Here is a 22,206-nt window from a genome sequence, read left to right on the forward strand (position 1 = left end):
CCCAGGGATTAATATTGGGCCCAATGTTATTCAATATCTTTATAAATGTTCTGGATAATGGCATCAAGTGTAGCCTGATGAAGTTTGCTGGTGATACCAAACTGAGTAGGGAAGTAGACACTCCAGAAGGGAGAGCTGCTCTGCAGGAAGATCTGGATAGGCTGGAAGAGTGGGCCAGCAAGAACCTTATGAAGTTCAACAAGGACAAGTGTAAGGTCTTGCACCTGGGAAAACATAATCTGGGAGTGCAGCACAGACTGGGATCCACCTGGCTGGAGAGCAGCTCTGTGGAAAGGGACCTGGGGGTCCTGGTGGACAGAGAGCTCAACATGAGCAAACAGTGTGCTGCTGCGGCCAAGAATGCCAACAGGATGCTGGGTTGCATCCAAAAGGGCATCACCAGCAGAGATAAAGAAGTCATCATCCCACTCTACTCAGTGCTTGTCAGGCCACACCTGGAGTACTGTGTACAGTTCTGGTCCCCGCTCTACAAAAAGGATGTGGACAGGCTGGAAGGGGTCCAGAGAAGGGCCACCAAGATGATCAAAGGATTGGGAAGCCTGCCATATGAGGATAGGCTGGGAGAACTAGGTTTATTCAGCCTTGAGAAAAGGAGACTCAGAGGGATCTCATCACTTAAGGGGTACTTAAGGGGTAGCTACAAAGAAGATGGAGACTCCCTTTTTACACGGAGTCACATGGAGAGGACAAGGGGGAATGGACACAAGTTGCTCTTGGAGAGATTCCGATTGGACATGAGAGGGAAATTTTTCACAGTGAGGACAGTCACCCATTGGAATAATCTCCTCAGGGAAGTGGTTGACTCTGCCACGTTGGACACCTTTAAGAGTCGTCTGGACAGGGTGCTGGGCCATCTTGTCTAGACTGTACTCTTCCTAGAAAGGTTGGACTAGATGATCCCTGAGGTCCCTTCCAACCTGGGATTCTGTGATTCTGTGAACTCTTCAGTCCCCTTGGTTAGTAAGTTTTCATTCTTGATAACACTGCTGTGTAACTTGGTTTGGAGCCTTGATGTTCCCATTTTGCAGATAATAGCTGGCTGTTTTCTCTCAGTTTCTTTTTTCATTTTTTTCCCTTGGGCTGTTCTTCATCCAGTCTGCTGCTCTTCCTACTTGCAATAGCCTGTTACCAAACCAAACCAGTATTTGATGCACTGTGCTATAGCCATATTTTAACTCCATAAATAGGTAGGTAAAATGTTCACAGTAACACCTGTGCATTCTCCTTGGGCTCAGTTCTGTCCTGAGACAAAGCTCTGGAAAGGAACTTCAGGTAGCTTGAGCAGTCAGGGCAGGCTCCCCCAGCATGGGCCACAAGGCCAAGAAGGCAGGTCCTGGAGACTCAGTCTGAGCAGCTGGCATGGGTGGTAAGTCAGCCAGCAAGGAGTCGAACTTCCATGAGATTCTGTTTGATACTGTAATGGTACAAAGGAGCCCGAAAACAAGCTTAGGATGGCAGAAGTTGAAAAGGTAAGAGAGCACAACATTCCTATGACATGGGCTAGTTCTGGTGCCCCAGGTTATTAATAGGAAGTGTGAGACAGGTTTATTAAGGCCAGGTGCAGTTGCTGTTTCATCCTGAAGTTGGAGCAGATCCCTCCATTACTATAAACACCCATTCAATCTGCTGAGGAGGTTTCAGTAGAGTTTGACAGCCTGCACTGGCTTTGTGTTTCATGTACTGTGGTACATCAACAGCAAGCACAGGAGTGGAAGCAAAGGATTCCTCAGCTTCCCACTCTTTGCTTGGTCTGCTAGGCTGCAACAAAGCTGATACATGATAATGTGGCCTCTGTACTATATGTCTTACCAACAGTTTAGTAACTCAGCGTGCTGGGCATGGCCCCAGTTGGTTTTCCTTGTATAATTATCAGAAGCTACAATATGCAACCTTTAATTCAGTGGCAGTTTCACTGATTTTGCTTAAATGAGAAATAAGCGTGCAAGTGAATGCATAGCTTCAAGCATCCACAAAGATACCAAACCGAACCACAAACTACATTAAACAATAATAAAACAAAACAAAACAAAACAGGAGAGAGATGAATATTCACAACACTTTTAAAAAAAAACTGGGGGGGTGCTCACAGAGCCCACCCTTGGCAAATGGCTTGAATAACACCACCAGGTAACACAAGAGTGTGTGTGTGCATGCGTGTGCATGCGCTCCCATATGAAATACACAAAGCTGCCCATGTTAATTGATCACGTTTAAGATGAAGGTGACCATCAGCCCCTAACTGATGGTGTTAAATGGGAAGATAGACCATCAGTAGATTAAACAGTAGCCTGGAAACTTCAAAGACAGCTTTGAAACAAAGGAGGAGTCATCCTGAAAAGAAGTATGAAAGAAATGTGAAAATTGTTAGTGGGGGGTGGGGGGACAGGGACAACAGTGATCAGATGACGCCTTGGAGGGTAACCGGCAATAATCAAACCTGGTTTGCACTGCCAGAAGCCACCCTGCCAGCATTGCAATCTCTGCCTATATCAAACAGAGCATCGTCCCCATGGGATGCCCCATGGAGCCTGTGCTCAGTGGATGGCGTGATGGTATGGGGTGCAACAAGTGGGGACCCACACCCTGGGGACACGTAGGGGGGGTTTGTGGAGGGGCCTTTCTTCTGCAGGAGTCATGGTTTATCTGTTGTGTTACTGATATTGATCCTGAAGGTACTGCAGGTGAGTTATGTGATGTTAAGAAATCTGTTGTTAACTGCTTCAATCCTTGTTTGGTTTAAATTATGAGAACTGAAGAGTTTTCCCCTGCTACATTATTTTGGGAGTGGATAGTAACACAAGAGGAATCTTTCCATTGGAGTTCACTGCTTTGCTGAAGAGGTTTGTTACTTTCAACTGTCTAATTGCTCATTTCCAGTTTGTATGAAGTGAATGAAACTTGCTCCAGCAGACATTGATAAAGGAGCTCTAGAGTGAATAGGTTTAAAAAAGCAGTCCTCAAACTTTGTCTGCACTAATGTTTTCAGCTGTTGTGCAGAAAGAGACATCTTTGATCCCTGTTTGGTATGGCTTGATATGTCCAGAAAAGGGAGTTGCAAAGCCAGTACATTTCAGCTTGTCTGGCAAGGCCTTCAGAGAGCAGAGGTGGGTGGAAGTCATCTACTCCAGGTTAAACCTTTGTGGTGGCAAGACTGAGCTAGTCAGTCTAGATTCCCTTGACTACCAAAAATCAAAACACCACATCAAAAAACAGATATCTGAAACAAGACAGGTGCTTCAGATCCTGGAAGGTTTTGCTCCATTAACCTTGTTTCCCTCCATTAATTGTCCAGGGAGTCTGGAGTAGCTACCTCAGGAGTGGATATCTACTTGTAGATAACTAAGGTGGGATTCAACTTGCAGGTAAAGGATCTACATGTAGATATAGAAAAACTGTTTCAGTGCCTTGGCACCCATTCTAGCTGACCAAAGTATGGTCAATAGCATTGATGAAGCCTGGAGAGTTACTTAGCTGACCATCTGCAAGAGTGTTTGTGTTTAGATGAATAGCTCCACTGTGTGTATTTACCTCTATGTCTTGCCTTCAGTAGGAGATGCTCATTCTCTCTGAATTAACTAGCAGTTAGTAACAAAAAAAACCCAAAAACAACAAACCCCAAACCAACAAATCAAACAAAAAAAATGCCCTGAGATAACAAAAACCAAAACACTTCAAAGTCATTTTGATAGTGCAGATGCACAGCTTAAGCCTCTTTTAACAGTCAAGTTTTGTCACCTTTTATCAGCTGATGTGGAAAAGAGATGGCCACTTAGCACGGGGCGTATATAGCTTTTGTTTGCTGGTTAGACAGAGGGCTGAGACACACAAAGAGTGTCTACCCTCTAACTGAACATTGAAAGGAGACAGCCTTCTTAGGTGGGACTCTGGCTGAGGATTCAGGATACTGAGGTCCAGTTGCCAGATTTGCTATATGCCTTTAATATGACTTTGGAAATTACATTTAACTTCCCACTTGAAGGACCTAGTTAGTTATCTGTAAAGGAGAAAAATACCTGGCTGTTTTCCCTCTCTTGTTTTCTTTAGACTGGGCAATCTTCTGTGCACTACAGCTGCAGTGTCATTTTGGGCTGCAAGTATGATAAAAAAAAGAGCAAAGTCAAAAGTTTAAAAGTCTGTTTCAGGGGTGGTTCTGGTGAACAAGAAACAGAGGCAAGGCTTTCTCCATCGAAACACATTGCAAAAGTATCCTGTTCTGGTACATCTTGTGGTGGGTCTAACTGTGACTCCTGAAAGCCACTGATTTCCATCGGCTAACACGATGGCTCAGCAGATGCTAAGTGATGGCTGCACAGCCTGATTGCAGCAGAGGGACCTTCAACACTATGAAGAATTGTTGCTTTCTGAAATGGATGATCAGGGAAACAGAGACTGCAAAAACAATGCCTTGGCAAAGGCTTTAAGTTCATGCAGTATACCCAACTCTTCTCTAAGTTCAATGATGTTCCCACATTTCTTTTCCATTCATGCCTCAGATCCACACTAAGACCCAAGCTGGGTTGTGAAATATTAAAAAAATCCTTTCAAGAAGATTCTACTTTTATTACTATTTCATAGAATTTGCTTCAGTTACAAATTATCTATTTCTTTTAAGAGCTTTTACAAGTCATTGCACAAGATACTGTAGCTGACTGCTGAAATTAAGAATTGACAAGCCCCACGTATTTGAAAACACAGGTTTGAGTCCTTTAAAATATAACTAAAGCTTTTATTTTCCCCTAAATAACGCAGTCAGGCTGGTGATGTAGTATCTCATGCCCTATTAACTTTTCCTTTAGGGAGACACAGACACTCCCTATTTTAGGCAGTGTAAAACCTTCATGTTTAAAACAAGGGAATGTAGACCACAATACTGCTGTCGTCAGCTACCTCACAAGGCATGGCATCTTGTGGTAAGGCAAATACCTCTGATATGACAAAATACCTTGAAGTATTTGTTTTCACTGTCAACTTAGGACAGAATTTACTGCAGCAAATAAGTCTAACACCTTGAAAGTGATGAGATGAATTTGTGATTCTGCAGAAAACAAAGCTCCTCTGTATTTTCACACTTTTTGATCCAGTTACTAGCAAATTCAGAAAATATTCCCTCTGAATAAAAGTTGATGTGTGTATTATGCTCTGACACCATCATGCTTGGAGATTGCATGCCACTAGCTGGGAGACTAAGTGCTTTCAGTGGCCAGGAGTAGTGTTATCTTTAGCACTGCTAAGCAATCCATACCAGAAGGTGCTGCTCCTTTTATGAAGTGTTTAATTTCGTGCTTAAGGCTGAGATCTCAGGAATGCTTTTTATTTCAATTCTTCCCCACCACCCTCATCTTCAGGTCTAAAATAATGAGCTGCACAGAACTGAGACTGAAGAAAATCTGTGACAACAAAACAACAAAAAAGAGAGAATTGGCTAAGGCTTTTAAGGAAAAGGAATAAGTAGGAAAGCCAATAGAAATGTAGTTGGATGTAATCAAAGGACAAATGAAAGATATAATACATTATAATGAAGGACTCTTCCTGTCTGAAAAAGGCTGCCAGAAAGGATAACATCCAGAAATCAGTGAGGGGACTAAATTCACACAAGAAGAGTTTTACCTGACTCTAAAAAGCTTATGTCTATAATGAGAAAGAAAAACATCATTTAGGAAGTAAAGGAGATCTAATAAAAGACCTGTTAATTGCTAAACCAGACATGGACTCCCGGAAAATATAAACATAAAAAAGTCAGTGGATTCAGGTCATAGGGGGACTGTGATATTTATGCAGCAAATGTAGGGTTTAATCAGCAGTGGCCACATTGCCAGTTCCTGCAGAGCCCAAGACAGCTGAGATGGTGCCTGGGAGAAGCCATCAGTCTGAGTAGCTTTAGTAATGCTCCTGGAACTGGATGTGCTTCCCGGCCAAAGACCAGCTGCTGCTGAGACAAGGCAGAAAAGGCACAGTTTGCAAGAGACTTCCAGCAGCTGTTTACAGTTTGAACTAGGAAGAAGTGGATGAAGAGTGACGAAGCAAACCCTGTCACTCCATGTATCGTGCTTGAAGAGGAGGTGTCTTCCAGGGACTGTCTGTTAAGTGGTGGAGTTGACCTCAGGGAGCAGGAAACTCCTTAGCGAGGCAGCTCATGCTCTAAGATGTATGTGAACAAGACAAGAAAAATTAAATGTACTTTGGTTGCTCTGGAAGGGAGGAATAATCCTGGCAGTTACATTTGGATGAGGATAAACCCCCATCCCTCATCACGCAATGAAGCAAATGTTGAGGGAGGAAAACCCCACAGATCTGTGAAAGGAAGCAGGAGCTTCAGAGGACAGTACTTTAGACTTTCCTATCCAATGCAGCAGTCTGTAACCCTCCCAGGTGTATCTTCTCCACAGTATCTCAAGGCTCCATGCACTGTCCAAGCTCCCCCCTTGCTCCTAGGCCTTGGCTCTGCCTTAAATCGGCAAATTAGGCAGAAGAAAACCAGAGGAGGGACCAGCAGCAGCTCTTCTACAGATGTAACATACCTTATTCTGTTGATAGCTCTGACAATTTACACCAATGTAATTACATTTTAGTAATGCACTAGAAAGAGTCACTTATGAAATATTAGTCTCATCATGCTCTTGATAGGTACTTTGATTGGGATGAGAACTCCCTGAATTTTAAACAAAGGGTAATGATAAACATTAATGTATCAGGTTGGTGTTTGGTGGCTTACTGCTGAGACTGGTATTACAAGCAGGCTTATTTAACATCTTATTTAATGATCTGGATGAAAGAGTAAACAGAGTATTAAAAGAAATCCCAAGGGTGAGCTAAACCACAACAAGGTGAGCACAATGGAGGCAAAGAACCGATGAAAAGATGCTGAAGGAAAGGATGGCTTTGGGGTTAATGGAGTGGACCAGGATTCAGTTTTCTGACTATACCATGCACAACTTCCCTCTGCCCAGGCTTTCAACAGTGCTGAATTCAGACTAACCCAGATGCTTTGGAGGATAGGGGTGATGGTTTCTCTGTACCTTGTATATCCATGGGTTAAACCAGTGATAACTGCACTTATTCCTCCAATCCTACTTAATTTGAAGCACTTCAGATTTGAGTCTAACCCAGAGAGGGCCCCAGGCAATCTCTTTTGAGGTCTTACAGCACCATGGGCAAATAAAGAAATGATTTGTGAAAAATATGGCAAGAACAAAACCAAATTAATTTCAGACTGGAAAAAGGTAAGACACAGCATGTGGAGAAGCCCAGCTGAGGCAGAGATTCCCAGTAGGAGCATGAAACCAGGGCAACTGTATAACAAGGTTTATTGTGATGAGGAGCAAAAACATGATTAAATGTGAGGTTGCTACATTATATGGCCAATTTGGGGCTGTTTTTGCAGAGGCATCTCCTTGCAAAGCAGGAATCCAGCAAATGCTGTCCATGCCTGTGGGGTGGCAGGAGCTGCAATGTTTCGTGGGATGCTGAGCATCTTCCCAGAAGCGATTGACAAATTCAAAGAATGACAGAAGCGACCGGGAGGATGGAGGAGTTTGGTGGCATACACACAAGCACACAGATATATAGATGTGTGCATGAGAGTGAGAGAAAGTAAAATGAACTGACTTGGCATTGTCAACAAACATTTGCAGGATGTCAGACAAATCTGTGGTTTATACATCTGTTCTGAAAATCATCATTTGGAGACTTCTTTCGGTCCATAGCTTTGTGAAGTCATAGCCTTGGCAAGTCCAAAAACCTGTATCAAAAGTGTTTCTTCAATGTTTTTAATCTAGACTTTTCTACTGGATTTTGCAGGGGAGCAAAATAAGCCTTAAATAATAAGGATTATTTGTTAGTTAAAATATTGTCATTCAGCCCTGCAAAACTACAAATCTTTGGGGACTTCCAGAAAAAGAGTGGTGCAGTGGTCTAACTATTCAGATGGGGATTTTATGAAAACAAAATAGAAAGTATCTGAAATCACATAGAAAATAATGTTTTCAGAAGGCATATTATAGAATAACACCAGTAGTGTTTTAAGAAAAGGAAAGAATCATCTCTGAGGTGATCCCATCCTATAAAGCCTGGCTTCTAGGAGTTCATTTGACTCATAAAGTGTATTAATGTGGATTCAAGAACATTTGGCAATGATTTGATTTCAGAGAAGGAGAACCATACCATGAAAGAAAATCCTCACCACTTTATACTTATGACCTATTAAAATTCGTGGACATCCTGTACTAAAGGAAATTGCTTTCGAAGTGATTACTTAACAATTCTTTCACTGGATTTTAGCCCAGAGATATAAAAATTACTCAGAATTTTAATTCTGGATTATGGGCACATGTTTCATAGAAATCACTGACACAATTTCTTTAGCTCTTGTATTACAGCTGTAGCCAGTAGAAAAGTCTCAAAAAGTCTAATGCCCTTAAGGAACCAAGACAATTACTTTCTCAAGTGTTAATTTATGATAAGCATATTCTAATACTTTAACTATGAGCTGTTAATCATTTTATCATACTGTACTTTATTAGGATTATGTTGTAAAACTTTTATAAAGATGTATCTGATATAGCACCCAATTATTATTAATGCAAGTAGTAATGTTTTTCATTGCAAAATCCTGTTTACACTTACTGCTGTATTGCCAGGTTGTATTTCTTTAGGTTGAGAGTTCCTTGCTAGGTGTCCAATTGAGATGAATTTTTTTTCAGTTTCAAGATAGAAAAAAAAACAGAGAAGCGGAAAAAAATGTATTACTTTTTCCCAAGTTCCCTTTCCACTAAGATTTTTTTTTGTGCCTTCATGCACTGAATCATGAGTTTTGGATGGACCTTTTGAGTTTCTCATGAAAATTTGTCCAGGTTTGGGCAAGTTATATGGCCTAAACATTGAGATAGCACATCTGGGTTTATTGTGGGCTTGCTAGAATTTTCGTAAAAGGGCTTTGTTAAGAACTAAGCCACCACCTTTAAGCATTGAAAGTAATTGATCTTCATCTTACCTAGCAAACATATTACCCAAAATTGTATTTACAGCATTTCCCTATTTAACTGTGGAAATTTCTGACATTATGAACTAATCGGATAGTGTCATGGTTTTAACTGGGATAGAGTTAATTTTCTTCACTGCAGCTGGCCTAGTGCTGTGCTTTGGACTTAATATGAAAATAATGTTGATAACACACAGATGTTTTGGCCGTTGCTGGGTAGTGCTTGTACTAGTCAAGGACTTTTCCAGCTTTCCATGCTCTGCCGGGTGCACAAGAAGCCGGGAGGGGAGGGGGCACAGCTAAGAGAGCGGATTCAAACTGGGCAAAGGGATATTCCATATCATGTGACATCATGCCCAGTATGTTACCTGGGAGGAGCTGGCGGGGGGAGGGAGGCAGCAGTCACGATTCAGGGATGGGCAAGCATCAGTTGGCGGGTGGTGAGCGGTTGTATCATTTGTGTTTCTGTTTTTTCCCTTTTTCCCTTTTCCTTTTTATTATATTATCATTATTGTTATTATCATTATAATTTTATTTTTATTATTAAACTGTTCTTATCTCAACCCACAAGTTGTTGGTTTTTTTTTGCTTTTGCTCTTCTGATTCTCTCCCCCGTCCCACAGGGGTGGGGGCAGTGAGCGAGCGGCTGCATGGTGTTTAGTTGCCGACTGGGGCTGAACCACGACAGTTCTTTTTGGCACCCAACTTGGGGCTTGAATGGTTGAGATAATAACAGTTGCTGGTCACAGCATAGACTCTGTTCTCAATACTAATTTATTCGATCTGCACCATGCTCTTGTATTTGCTGTGTCTGTTAATGATTGGTGTTGGGTTTTGTGGTCTGCTGTGCTCTGCAGTGATTAGTGATGTTTTTCCTGGGAGAGCTATTTTTAAAACATTGGCCTTGAGTTTTATTTGGTATTTGAAGTTTGTATTGAAGCCATTATTGTACGTTGGGTACCACCTCATGGATACAATTAACAATTATACCTCCTCCTCTGAGAGGTTTTTTATGGAGGAAATACAGAACGGCACCTTAGCTACCATCTTCTATAAGGTCTCCTCTTTCATTGCAACAACTTTTCAGTATCTTGAACATCCTTGGGTAGTTAAGATACATCTGTTGATATTGCTTTGGCAGACCATTTCAGCTCTGTCTAATGTTAATAAGCAATTTAAGAATATCATCCAGAGATCTGCCCCAAGGCTCGATAGCTATGGGTGGCAGGATATGTGGGATAGTATGGGCAAATGCCTAAGACAGTGGGCACCCCCAGTGTTGTGGGTCTTTAGTCCTGAACAAGTGCAGAATCCTGAGAAATTAGTAGAATATTTGGAGGAAGTATGTTGTCACCCAGGCAATCTGAGAGAGATACAAATCACTGCAATGTGCTGGGGCCTGGCCCATGCCTATCGAGCCCTGTTTAACACAATTCAGTACCCCCAAGGGGAAGAGAAGGCCTCTGGATCTAAAAAGACAAGGACAAGGAAACTGGCAAGCACTATAGCCACTAAAACCCCCACGACAGACACTGCGGCTATTCCAACCCTGGTGATAAGCATTGCAGCTGAATCAGAGGATCAACCCGTGCCAGTGTCAGTCGCCCCTATACACAAGAAGAAATCCTGGAAGAGAAAGTCAACTCATTTGGAAAGAGATGATGAAGAAGCAGGGCCATCACGAGGAGAGGAGGAGGAAGAGGAAGAATTTGTACAAGAAACGGAAACTACCTGTTCCCTATCCTTGAGTGAGCTGCAAGATATGCAAACGGATTTTGGCCATCATTCAGGTGAGCACACAGTCACCTGGCTGCTCTGATGCTGGGATAATGGGGCCAGTAGCCTGGAATTAGAGGGGGAGGAAGCCAAACAACTGGGATTCCTTTCTAGGGAAGGGGACATTGACAAAGCAATTGGAAAAGGGACACAAGCCCTCAGCCTCTGGAGGCGACTCCTGTCAAGTGTGAGAGAAAGGTATCCATTCGAGGAAGATATTGTATTTCGCCTAGGAAAATGGATAACCATGGAGAAAGGTATCTAGTACCTGAGGGAACTAGCCGTGCTTGAGGTGATTTATAGTGACGTAGACAATCAACAGTAATCCAAAGATCCAGACGAAGCCCAGTGCACGTGACCCATGTGGTGGAAGTTTGTACAGAGCGCACCATCGACACGTGGGAAGTCATTGGCAGTAATGTCCTGGAAAGATGATGAGGCACCAACGGTGGTGCAGGTGATTGATAGACTCCAGGATTACAAAGCAAATCTCTCTTCCTCCCTCAGCTTGTCTGTGGAGAAACTGTGCCGGGAGGTTCAGCAACTCAAAGAAGTTATGTCCTACTCTCCACCAGTATGGACCAGTATCTCAGCCATTAGGACTAAGCATCCCTTTGCTCAAGAGAGAGGATGCACACAACAGGGCACCCTATGGTTTTACCTGTGTGACCATGGAGAGAACATGAGTAAGTGGGATGGAAAACCTACCTCAACCCTAGAGGCATGGGTATGTGAGCTGAAAAGAAAAAAAATCACTCAGGGGTGTTCTTCCAGGAAAGCTGCTGCTCCAGTTTCCAGTGAGCAACTCCCCAGACAGAGGAGCAGAAGTGCTGATTTTATTTCTGATCCTAATAAAGACACTTGTGATTCATATTTACAAGAAGTGAGTGACGATTACTATGATCAGGACTAGAGGGGCCCTGCCTCCAGCCAGGTGGAGGAAAGGGATAACTGGATTTACTGGACTGTGTGGATCAGATGGCCTGGTACATCAGCCCCACAGGAGTATAAAGCTTTAGTGGACACCGGCGCACAGTGCACCTTAATGCCATCAAACTATATAAGGGCAGAACCCATCAGCATTGCTGGAGTGACAGGGGGGGATCCCAAGAGCTAACTGTATTGGAGGCCAAAGTGAGCCTAACCAGAAACGCGTGGCAAAAGCACCCCATTGTGACTGGCCCCGAGGCTCCGTGCATCCTTGGCACAGACTGCCTCAGGAGAGGGTATTTCAAGGACCCAAAAGGGGACAGGTGGGCTTTTGGTGTAGCTGCCTTGGAGACAGAGAGAATTAAACAGCTGTCTACCTTGCCCGGTCTCTCAAAGGACCCTTTTGTTGTGGGGTTGTTGAAGGTCAAAGAATAACAGGTGCCGATCGCCACCACAACAGAGCACCGGCGGCAATATCGCACCAAACGAGACTCTCTGATTCCCATCCATGAGCTTATTCACCGACTGGAGAGCCAAGGAGTCGTCAGTAAGACCCACTCACCCTTTAACAGTCCCATATGGCCAGTGCGGAAGTCTAATGGAGAGTGGAGGCTAACGGTAGACTATTGTGGCCTGAACGAAGTCACTCTGCCACTGAGTACTGCCATGCCAGACATGCTAGAACTTCAGTACGAACTGGAGTCAAAGGTGGCCAAGTGGTATGCCGCAACTGATATCGCTAATGCATTCTTAATCCCTCCGGCAGCAGAGTGCAGGCCACAGTTTGCTTTTACTTGGAGGGGTGTCCAGTACACCTGGAATCAACTGACCCAGGGGTGAAAACACAGCCCTACCATTTGCCATGGACTGATCCATAATGCACTGGAACAAGGTGGAGCTCCCGAACACCTACAATCCTAGGGGTTGACCTTGGGTCTCCCCTGGCGCTTTCTGCCAGAGGCTCCAGGTAGGGCCATTCTCCCCGGCTGCAGTGTAGAGCACATTTTTTACATCTTGTCCTGCCCAGACTGGCCCAAGAGCTACTGCATGAACTATCTCCTGTTTAATTTGTTCAAAGGCCTGTTGTTGCTCAGGGCCCCATTTGAAATCATTCTTCTTCTGGGTCACTTCATAGAGAGGGTTTATGATCAGATTATAATCTGGAATATGCATTCTCCAAAAATGCACAACCCCTAAAAAAGGTTGTGTTTCCTTTTTGCTAGTTGTTGGAGACTTGGCTGTTATTTTGTTGATCACATCCCTTGGGATCTGACAACGTCCATCTTGCCATTTTATTCCTAAGAACTGGATCTCCTGTGTGGGTCCCTTAACTTTACTTTGTTTTATGTCAAAACCGGCCTTTAGAAGGATTTGGACAATTTTCTTCCCTTTCTCAAAAACTTCTTCTGCTGTATTGCCCCACAACAGATAGGCACACTGAGTTTACTAGGACTCAGGAAATGCTTGGAGAATCATTACTGTTACCAATCCAAACCCAAATGAGGTGCTGTGTATTGATATCAAGAGAGGTATGTAGCTAAAAATACATCTTGTCAGCTGTGATTTTTGTTATACACCAGCTCCACTTAAAATTTCCTACAGACAACCAGGATGAGCAGAATCTGCCTGCAAGTACTTGTTCCCTACCCTTTTGATCTAAAGCAGATGTTACCTATTATCAGCAGAAGGCCTGTGTTGCGTGCTAAACAAAGTTCATAATATTCAGTAAAGGGCATTGGTAAAGGTACACTTGAGAAGGGGTAGGCCCATACCATTTATCACTGTCAAGTTCCCCTACTGTTTCACTACAGTTTTTATTGCATTGGTTTTCTAGGCTCAGTAAATCAGTAGGAGGTGAAGTCACAGCTAGTTACTGCACCAGAAGGTTTCAGACTGCTCAGCATAACGTGCCACATACATAGGGCAAGCAGTAATTTTGGAAAAACTAAAGAAAATAGGAAAAATTAAAGAAAATAGGAAAAATGGTGCTTCCTGAAGTACCTGCATACAAGGAGACCCAGCTAAAGTCATTGTCATGTTTCATCTGAAAAAACCAACATATATTCATCATGTCATTACTGACAATTTTGAGTCACTTCTTTCCCCCCTGTAGGTTGAATTAACGAATAATATGATTAGATCCATCCTGTGGACAACCTGCAAATCACTGTCTTTATTTGAGGTGATCTAGTCTTCCTCTTCACAGGTCCGGAGGTCTCTGTACGACGATGCACATGGTTTAGGTATTGATACTCAGTTTCTCAAAGCAGATGTTTTACACATTTTCAGGGATGTGGTTTTCTGAATACGAATTAGTTGAAGTGGCAACGGAAATGGAAATCAGTGGTATTTGTAGCAAATGAAAACATTCACATTTACCAATTGCTCTGTTTCTGGACCTCTAATATAATGTTAACTGGTTTCTCATCTGATTACATTCTCATTCCAGCATACATTTCTTTTTCCCACTAAAAGTCAGTAACTTGGGCTCTAAACAGCGGAAAAATTAAACACCAATTAAAGCAATTAGAAGAACACTAACTTTGTCTGCTGAGTCTGGTTCTGCATTCCCTTCAGATGCATAACTTCCATAGAGGTCAACAGGAGGTCTATGTGCAAACATGCATTAGGATCAAGTCATGAAAGAAAATTAAATTAAGGTTTTATAAATAACTGGTTCTTGGTTTTTTCCGGATGAATTAAATAATTGAAAAAATTCATCACAGGTCAATCTGAAGTAAATTTTCTTCACAAAAACATGACCCTGTTTTTGGAAAAAAAAATCTACTTTTAGGTTAAACAAAATTCTTTCATTTAAAGCATATATAAATGTGCTTTGTATTCTTCTTTTAAAATCAAAGATATTTGAACCACTTTTAAATATAGCTCAAAACAACCTTCTTTGAGAAGAGTGCTTTTTTCAAAAATCTAATAAAACATTTCAACTTATAATGTGTTTTATTTATTCCAAAGAATTTTGACAGAAATGTCTGAAGCTCATTACCATAAATGGTAAACTGTATTTTTCAGTGAACAGAGAAGATGGAATAAGATAGGAAATACCTGTGCAGGACTCTGCTGCATGTTTGGCTGCTTGCGGATTAATTCCAGTAGAATCATTGCCCACTGCCTGCACATCATTCATGTCAGAAACATGACAAGCATCTAATCTTTTCTTCTGCTGAAATCAGTCCCTCCTACCCTGCTTCCTGAGCTGCTTTCTGGTTTAAGCATGGAAATTTTAAGTTATCATCATCTGTAAGGGCGTAGTTGAAGATAATAAGGTGAACAGTACAGAGTAATAATAGGATCTCCTGATGGAAATAATGACAGAAGGGCACAGTGGCCATTGATGGATTTTAAATGGACTTGAGACATGAATGTGATTTAAGTGAAAATCATTTTGACCAAGGTGATGTGGAGGTGGGCAGAGCCCCACCTTTGTGTTTCAGGATGCTGATCGCAGTGAGGCATCCGTCACCTTGAATAGTATTATAATACAAGTTATGAGGGATAATGAAGTCAGTGAAAGCTAATAATTTAACTGGAAAAAATTTAATTGAAAGTCATGCTCGTGTGTTACTCTTTTCCCGCCTCTCTCAGGTGCAACATGCAGAGACACGAACTCTGCTATGCCTTAGCTTTAAAGAAAACAAAAACAACAAAACAGAAAAAAAAAGGGGCATAAACCCATTTTTTTGCCAAGCAAGACACAGGCCAGAGAGCTGCTTTAGGTGACCATGAAGCTGTCCTAACGCATTTATGGCTGGCCAGTATGCAGACATTCACAGGGACAGTCACGTCATCTCACAGCAGCTCCTGCAGCATCCTGGCTGTGGGGAAAGGGGAGGCAGTGGCAAGCACCCACTGGCCACGGGCACCTGAAGCTGCCAGGACAATCCCTGAGGCTGTCTGGAGGGGGTGTAGGTGGAAGCAGATGAAAAGCAGATCCTGGCTTGCTCAAACTCCGCTCAAACTCCACTCAAAGGTCATGGATCCCAGCATTACTGAAGGCAGAGACCACCTGCCCATTATTGTCTGAAGAGGTGAACCTTTTTCACCATTCCCTCTGGCTTATTTCCTGGAGCAGCCGAACACACGGGCAGAGCAGATACCATGGTCCCCAAACACTTAATCAATTTCCGTTCTCCTAATTGTTCTTCCACTTACCTATTTTGCATGGTGGGTCTCTGGTGGGTGGTTTGCCACAAAGTAATATTTTTTCTATTTTTTTTCTCTTGACTTTCTGCATACATTTCTCTTTTTTTATGGAAAAATTGGTAGAATTTGAACTGAATTTACACCTCTTCCATCTATCTATACATCTTTTCCAACTCCTTTTTCTTTCTCTTATTCTCTACATATTTATTTGTGTACCTTTTTGTTTATGTTTCCATTTCTATTCTGACTAAAACTTCCTTGGTTTTTCCTTTTCACTTTTCCCTCTGCTGGCATCTGTCCTTGGGGAAGCAAACAAAAAACCATCGTAGAAGATCATCCCAGCAGGGTGACTTTAAGAGGACATCTACTCAGATGGATTAGGGCATGGGAGAGAGCAGCGGCAAAGCTCTGCCCTTTTGATAGCCATTTTGAACAAATCGGGATGACAGAAGCTAGGAGGACCCGCGCTGAGCAAAAGCATTTATCAGACAGTCTGTCTTGCTATTTTTGCCATTTTCCCTTTCTCTCTGTAACCACCCTTGTATTACAAAATTACAATCACTTTTTGTAATGCAAAATCATGCAAAGCTATTTTTTTTTGCTGTCTTCTCTTCCACTTTGAATGAAGCACTCTGCCTCTAGTACCTAATTGCTTTTGATCTTGCTGAAGTTCAAGTTACTGTATCTGATATTCTTCATCGCAGCAGCCTACATTTCCACTTAATGAATGCTGATGAGTTAGACACTAGAAAGCGCCTTTGGTCAAACAGCTTGCCTTGTTCTGAATTCTCAGTAGATCCAAGCAATTATAAATCTGTCAGTCCAATCTTTACCTTCAACACGAGCCTCAATGTTTTCTAACACAATGGAAAGTTTTCCAATAGCTTTTTCTGGAAGTTTTTCTGGGGAGTAGGTTTGATTATGTTACATACAGCTGCTAGGTCCCGTGTCAATACATACGTGTAGGTTGAGCTACTGAGGCCAGCTAAAGTGTACATTAATGAATTAACAGTTTTACCTACCTGCAACAGTCTTTATGATATGGAAGCCAGAAAAAATCTTTGCTTACTAGATGAAAACAACAGAGATTCAAGAGGCTATGGCAGAGTCCTTTAGTCAGTAACACGTGACCCTACATGCCAACAGCCACAGAAAACCACTCAAAGACAGCAGCTGGGCTGACAGAGTTGTGGTGCCAGTGCAGTTATGAGAAACAACAGAGGATGAGATGCTTTTCTTTTCTTTGGATGTGTGTCTCCAGAACAATTTTGCTGAGCTCACATCAGTAACTGAGAACAGAGCTTGGGCCAAGGGTGTGGAATACTTGCTAAAGGGGCACGTCACTGGGTTTGCTCTTCTGAAACACCTGGAGGTAGAAAATACACCTATGGCACTGGATGGAGTTTATTTGGGAGGTTACTGGAGTCACAGAGCCCATCAAACATGTGTGGCATGGACTTGCCCAAGCCAGGATCCTGGGCACGGTCCTTCCAGAGCATCTATGCAAGGACTAGGTTTGCCCTGGGCCAGCAGCCCATGCAAAAGCAGAGGATGCAGAAGAGTGCAGGAGGGAGCCTGTGCGCTAGAAACCCATTCTGAGTGAGGACAGGACTGCAGGATCTCACCATACCTGCTGCAAAGCACAGGCTTACCCCTCGCTTTGCATCAGCAGGGCTGGCAGTTTCTTCCATGCCTCCAACACACACCATAAAGTTGGGACTACCTGGGTCTAGCCAAATTGTCTGGCAAATCTAACCCAGCCTTTAACCCACTGTTGGGATCAGGCATTGGTGTTACCCTTTTTCCCCACAAGCACGTGTTTTCATGCTGATGGCTGAAATTGCAAAGCTGGTCATTTCTTCATGAGTATAACACAGGGGTGTAATCTGGAATAGTGTATTTGCAAGTTCCTCAAACACAGAAAAGTTAATGAAGGAAAATGATCCCTGCAGAGGTATGATGACATGTTCACTCAGGAGCTATTTTCTGAATAAACCCAACCTCGTAAAGCATGCATGGAAGCTGAAGTCAATGAAGCAGCTTTTATTTTAAAGAAACTACCGAAAATTTATGTTACCCATTCTTCAGTCTTTTTACCATAGAGACTAGGCAGAGTCCTATGGGTTTTCCAAGAGTTTCACAATAACATGCAAAATTACTGTGAGGATAGAGGTATTTCTCATCAAAAAGCCCTCTCTGGATTTGTAAATAGCTGTTTTTGAAAAGCAGTTAGTTCCAGATGTGCCAAAGTGGACAGACAGCTATGTCAGCAGGTGGTAGGATGGGAAAGACCAACTCAGAGTCTCCAAAAGACAAGGTACCTGTTGGGTCACACTATTAGTGCCATATGCATTTGGTGAAGCCATGCTTCCCTGTGCACGTCATGGCTTGGGTCTAAGCATGCAGGCCAGGCTCTCTGTGCCGTTGGTCACAGCCGTCCCCCAGCCTTTTCAGTAGCGCTGGGTGAATGGGGGCTGCAGACCTGCCGGCTGTGTTGGGGGGGGTGCCCTGAGGCACCTTTTCCAGTTTACTTCTGCCTCAGACACATTAATTTGCATGTTTTTCAGGCTGCATCTCATTTTGCTGCCTGCCATGCTTCTGTTCTCACTGGCTGCCTTTCTATTATTCCTTTGTCCTGGCAGCTGCTTGCAGCTTGTCTTAGTTTAATATCATCTGCAAGGCTCAGTGTTTACTTCCATCTTTTGCATCCTGATGAAGCTGTTTGGGAAAAGGGGTGCATTCATGGGGGTACCTTGGCAGACAGTCCTGGCACGTGGTTCCCAGCGCTGGAGCTGCATCCAGGGAGCCGGAGCAGGATTCATCCTGAGCAAACCACACAGGGAACCTCTGACATAAGTATGTCCCTTGCACTTATTCCTTATTTGTCAGCAACTGCTGAGCCCAAGCTCAAGATAAAGCCATGCAAATAATCTATTGGCTGTAACTAAATTCTGAGACAAAAGACAAACTGATCTGTGTGTTGAAGAGGCAGCGGAGGTGCAATTCATTAACTAACAGCTTAGTTTCCATCTTATACTTTACTAATAATACTTTATGACAGAAGAAGAGATGTAAATATATTCTAGGACCTGATCTTTAGGACCAAATCAGTATGCAGTATTGCAAGTGCAGCTTTGTATGTAAGTACTAATTTATTGAAGATACTCATTTATTGAGGATAAGGCAGAGAAATAAATGGATAGAGTAATTATATGCCCCTTAAAACAGTAGAATGTCTTACCTAGAAAAATCTGTGGGCAAAAATATTTATGTCAGCACAGCTGGAATGAAGTGCTCCATTTTTAATAATTCAACCAAATAGTTTTTTCATTATTCTTTAGAAATAGGTATTTTGGCAAAAAAAAAAAAAATTTCCAAAGAAAACTTTTGAAGTTTGTTTGTAAAAAATGATACATCAGATTGTACTTAAAAATTAGACTTTTTTTGCTTCTAATTTTTTAAAAGAAGCTGCTCACAGAGATTAATTGTATTAAAGCTGCAACTTTTGGTGAGCGTGTTAACTGCTGAAATAAATGCACCCATTGTGCTGCCGTCCGTAAGGAACAGAAGGTGAACTTAAACCATGCAAAGGAGCCCAGTCCACTGTCCTGAAGACTCACAGAGTTCCTAGACATGCTGATAGCTGCCTGCTGGGATTTTACTTGGCTCCCACCGATCTAAAATAAAGGAAACACCTTAAGAAGTGAAAAATAGCTTATCTCACCTGGTCCTGCTTAGCTGTCACCTCAGTGGTGATTACCATGATTACACTGATGTACTTACCTGGCCTTGAAAGTGAATACACAGGAGGCTGATGCTGCTTTTATCTCCAGTGCTGGGAGGAGCTAGGAAAACACCTTCATCTGGCATCAGCAAAGCGTCCCTGGCCAAACCCCAGCCTGGGACAGCATTGTGGCCAGTTTTGGTCACCCCACTTACGCGTGATCTGACAGATCCAGTTTTATGGAGCTACGGCGTAAGAGTGGGGCTGTGATTGCAGGTGGGTCCTGTTTGCGCGTCAGAGTGGCTGGCATCACATAGTTCATTTAGTGTAAAGGAGCTTGAAGGCTGCTCTATGTTTTGCCAAAGGCATAGGCAAACCCAAGCCCACATTTTGTGGAGTTAAAAAAAGGACTTCAGGCTGCTTTTGTACCCTGAATTTGGGGCATGTAATCCTCTGCTGTAGCCACAGAGTGGGGCCGTTGTCTTTGGGAGTGTACGAGGGGCTGCAGACATGAAAAGGCCATTCAGCTGGGGAAGCAGCTGGGCTGTAATTCACAATGTTTCCTCAGACAACCGTAACAGATGCAGTGAAAATGGGCCCGTCAAGAAGAATGGGAGGTATATGGACTTCATACATAACCTTCCCACACAGATGTCTTTCCCGGTGATCTCACAAAAAAAGAAAAAAAGACTCTGAAGGAAAAAACACAAGTACAGTGGAGCACGATGCTCCATGGGGATTCAGCCTCATCAGAGTACCACAGGGTTAGGCAGTGAAAGAGGAGGGTGAACAAGCTGCATGGAAGAAGAGTAAGAATCATTCCCAAGTTAAAAGGTATTTGTAGGAAAACCAGACAAGACTTTAGGCTTACAGAGACAAATCTTTCAGGTCTTTCAGGTGAGCTGGCAGACAGAGAAGGCCTGAAAGCAGAAAAATTGACTCAGTGGAATAAACTCTCCTCAGAGGTGAAGAGTTGCTATGTGAAGAGTATGGCACTGTTCCAGGATGGGAATAATTTGGTAACGTCAATGACAGACAAATATGATGGGTTAACCAGACAGTAGGGCCAGGGTGGCCAGCAGTGCAAGAGTCTTAGAAACAGAGGCTGCTACAGCCTTCACCAGATACTCCTTCACTAACTACACTTAAATGGACTGTATTTGTTGAACTAAAGCAAAATCAAAAGGGGCCCAGGGCAAAAGCTGGCTTCAAAATGTGAACCTACTCTGCAAAAAGGCAACGAAAAAGCTGGAAAAGCATGTGGCTGCAGGCAGGAGGAAGAACAGAGCAGCTCTTTAGTAATAAGTTATTGAACAGATCACCCCCTAGTAAAGATGTTGTTTACTTAGATCCAGCGCTGAGAAAACACATCAGAGGAGGCAGCAAGCTAGAAGCTGCTGAGTTTTTTTCACTGACATGAATCGCAGAATCACAGCATGGATGGGGACCTCTGAGATCGTCTGGTCCAGCTCTTCTGCCCAAAGCAGGGTCAGCTGCAGGCAGGTTGCCCAGGTCAACACGTGGCGACTCCACAGCCTCTCTGGACAACCTGTGCCTGTGCTTGACTACCCTCACAGTAAAATGTTTTCTTGTGTTCAGATGGAATTTCTTGTGTTTCAGTTTGTGCCCATTGCCTCTTGTCCTGTCACTGGCCACCACTGAGAAGATCCTGGCTCCCACTTCTTCCTCCCTCCCATGAGGTGGATATATCTGTATACTGATGAGGTCCTCCAGAACCTTCTCTAGACTAAACAGTCCCAGTTCTCTCAGTCTCTCCTCATATGAGAGATGCTGCAGTCCCCTAATCATCTTAGTAGCTCTGCACTGGACTCACTCCAGTAGCTCCACATCTCTCTTGCACTGGGGAGCCTAGAACTGGATACAGAAATACAGGTGTCCCACTGGTGCTGAGCAGGAGGAAGGATCACCTCCCTCAACCTGCTGGCAGTGCTTCTTCTAGCGCAGCTCAGGATGCTCTTGGCCTCCTTTGCAGCAAGAGTATGTTAATGGCCCCTGGTCAACTTGTTCACTGGGACCCCCAGATTCTTCTCTGCAGAGCCGTCTTCCAGCTGATCAGCCCCCAGCTTGTCCCAGTGGCTGGGGTTATTCCTCCCCAGGTGCAGGACTTTGCATTTTCCCTTGCTGAACTTAATGAGATTCCTCTCTGCCCACTTTTCCAGCCTATCAGGTCTGTTTGATTTGTGAGTGACAGAAAGACGGGGAGACAGAGAAAGGGAGACATAGAAAACACAAATTTGATGAAAATTAAGAATCTAATCTGTTTGTCAGTTTACCATGGTGGAGAATCCCTGCAACTCTAGCTCAAGTTAACTTGAGCTCAGGTTCTCAAGGTTGGTTGTTTTTTTTTTTTTTTTCTTGAAGAACTAGTACTCAGTAATCCTCGAAAATGCTGTGGTGGTTTTTGCCTGTGGCTTGTCCTGATGCTATTCAGTTGGATTCAACTAGTTTCTACTCAAATCTGTCCTGACGAGAACAGGTGCAACTCAGCTGAAATCATGATGACTGTATATAGTCCCATATGTCACTGCAGAGTGGGAAAAAAAATAATATCTAATAAAGTACAAAGCCAAATCAAATACGTGGTTTCAGTTACCTC

This window comes from Phalacrocorax carbo, chromosome 1, assembly GCF_963921805.1.
Source record: "Phalacrocorax carbo chromosome 1, bPhaCar2.1, whole genome shotgun sequence".
Lineage (NCBI taxonomy): Eukaryota > Metazoa > Chordata > Aves > Suliformes > Phalacrocoracidae > Phalacrocorax > Phalacrocorax carbo.